Here is a 3,141-nt window from a genome sequence, read left to right on the forward strand (position 1 = left end):
GATCCCACATGTCACGGAGCGGCTGGGCCCGTGAGCCATGGCCGCTGAGACTGCGCGTCCGGAGCCTGTGCTCCGCAATGGGAGAGGCCACAACAGTGAGAGGCCCATGTACCACAAAAAAAAAAAAAAAAAAAAAGAATGTATTTAGCAAGACAAGGTTGTCCACTCTCACCACTATTAATCAACATAGTTTTGGAAGTTTTAGTCACAGCAATCAGAGAAGAAAAATAAATTAAAGGAATCCAAATCAGAAAAGAAGAAGTAAAGCTGTCACTGTTTGCAGATGACATGATACTATACATAGAGAATCCTAAAGATGCTACCAGTAAAATACTAGAGCTAATCAATGAATTCGTTAAAGTAGCAGGATACAAAATTAATGCACAGAAATCTCTTGCATTCTTATACACTAATGATGAAAAATCTGAAAGAGAAATTATGGTAACACTCCCATTTACCATTGCAACAAAAAGAATAAAATACCTAGGAATAAACCTACCTAAGGAGACAAAAGACCTATATGCAGATAACTATAAGATACTGATGAAAGAAATCAAAGATGATACAAACATATGGAGAGATATACCATGTTCTTGGATTGGAAGAATCAACATTGTGAAAATGACTATATTACCTAAAGCAGTCTACAGATTCAATGCAATCCCTATCAAACTACCAATGGCATTTTTTACAGAGCTAGAACAAAAAATTTCACAATTTGTATGGAAACATAAAAGACCCCAAATAGCCAAAGCAATCTTGAGAAAGAAAAACGGAGCTGGAGGAATCAGGCTCCCTGACTTCAGACTATACTACAAGGCTACAGTAATCAAGACAGTATGGTACTGACACAAAAACAGAAATATAGATCAATGGAACAGGCTAGAAAGCCCAGAGATAAACCCATGCACATATGGTCACCTTATCTTTGATAAAGGAGGCAAGAATATACAATGGAGAAAAGACAGCCTCTTCAATAAGTGCTGCTGGGAAAACTGGACAGCTACCTGTGAAAGAATGAAATTAGAACAGTCCCTAGCACCATGAACAAAAATAAACTCAGAATGGATTAAAAACCTAACTGTAAGGCCAGATACTATAAAACTCTTAGAGGAAAACATAGGCAGAACACTCTATGACATTAATCACAGCAAGATCCTTTTTAACCCACCTCCTAGAGAAATGGAAATAAAAACAAAAATAAACAAATGGGACCTAATGAAACTTAAAAGCTTTTGCACAGCAAAGGAAACCATAAACAAGATGAAAAGACAACCTTCAGAATGGGAGAAAATATTTGCAAATGAAGCAACTGACAAAGGATTAATCTCCAAAATTTACAAGCAACTCACGCAGCTCAGTATCAAAAAAACAAACAACCCAATCCAAAGACGGGCAGAAGACCTAAATAGACATTTCTCCAAAGGAGATATACAGATTGCCAACAAACACATGAAAGGATGCTCAACATCACTAATCATTAGAGAAATGCAAATCAAAACTACAATGAGGTATCACCTCACACCAGTCAGAATGGCCTGAGAAAACCATAATTCAAAAAGAGTCATGTACCACAATGTTCATTGCAGCTTTATTGAAAATAGCCAGGACATGGAACCAACCTAAGTGTCCATCAACAGATGAATGGATAAAGAAGATGTGGCACATATATACAATGGAATATTACTCAGCCATAAAAAGAAATGAAATTGAGTTATTTGTAGTGAGATGGATGGACCTAGAGTCTGTCCTACAGAGTGAAGTAAGTCAGAAAGAGAAAAATAGCTCTTTTCACTCTCAGACATGGGCACACCACAGAAGGATGTTATTATCAAGTCAGATGCACCCAACACCCTATTAGCGCAGAAGCATCCAGATTATATAGCATCCTATGGCTCAAAGAAGGATGATTACGAATACTATATATCTGAATATTTGAGAATGGGTGGCATCTATTGGGGTCTGACTGTAATGGGTCTCATGGGACAGCTACATCACATGAATAAAGAAGACATTCTGACATTTATTAAGTCTTGTCAACATGAGTAAAGGTGGAATAAGTACTAGTATTGGACACGATCCTCATCTTTTGTACACTCTTAGTGCTGTCCAGATTCTTACTCTCTATGATAGTGTTAATGTTATTGATGTAAATAAAGTTGCAGAATATATTCAGAGTCTACAGAAAGAAGATGGTTCTTTTGCTGGAGATATTTGGGGAGAAATTGATACAAGATTCTCTTTTTGTGCGGTGGCAACTTTGGCTCTATTGGGGAAGCTGGGTGCTATTAACGTGGAAAAGGCAATCAAATCTGTTTTATCATGTATGAACGTTGATGGTGGATTTGGTTGCGGGCCAGGTTCTGAATCCCATGCTGGGCAGATCTATCGTTGCACAGGATTCCTGGCTATTACTAGTCAGTTGCATCGAGTAAGTTCTCATTTACTTGCTTGGTGGCTTTGTGAACGACAGCTTCTATCAGGTGGGCTCAATGGAAGGCCAGAGAAGTTACCAGATGTATGCTGTTCTTGGTGGGTGTTGGCTTCCCTAAAGATAATCGGAAGGCTTCACTGGATTGACAGAGAGAAACTGCGCAGTTTCACTTTAGCACGTCAAGATGAAGAAACGGGAGGGTTTGCGGACAGGCCAGGAGATATGGTAGATCCTTTTCATACTCTATTTGGAATTGCTGGATTGTCACTTTTGGGAGGAGAACAGATTAAACCTGTTAGCTCTGTTTTTTTGCATGCCTGAAGGAATACTTCGGAGAGTGAATGTTCAGCCTGAACGAGTGAGCTAGATTAGATCCCTTGATGCAAAAGTTGCTTAGTGTAGTTTTACTGTTTTAACAGTTCAGTATTTGAAGTGCTTAACAAACTTTATGACTGCCATGTTAATATTTTGTACATGAATTATGTTGATTTGAATAAATTATATAATTATACGTATTGTAAGTTAAAGACTTCTATTGTATCTTCAGCTTTCCGTTTTCTTCTGGAATGCTGTTATTCTGAGTGTAATATTTTGTTTATGCTTCAGTGTATTTATTATCTTGTTTGTCCCCATAACAGCAAACTGAGTTGAACTCTATTTAGCTGATGAAGTCTTGTGTTCTGATTTTCCCATGTACTCCTTTGATA

General features: G+C 37.9%; 1 pseudogene; it reads left to right on the forward strand.

Moving 5' to 3' along the window:
* The first annotated feature begins 1,803 nt into the window (after positions 1–1,803).
* Positions 1,804–2,801, forward strand: LOC131765651 (geranylgeranyl transferase type-2 subunit beta pseudogene; annotated as a pseudogene).
* The last annotated feature ends 340 nt before the right edge of the window (positions 2,802–3,141 follow it).

This window comes from Kogia breviceps, chromosome 11 (assembly GCF_026419965.1).
Source record: "Kogia breviceps isolate mKogBre1 chromosome 11, mKogBre1 haplotype 1, whole genome shotgun sequence".
NCBI lineage: Eukaryota > Metazoa > Chordata > Mammalia > Artiodactyla > Physeteridae > Kogia > Kogia breviceps.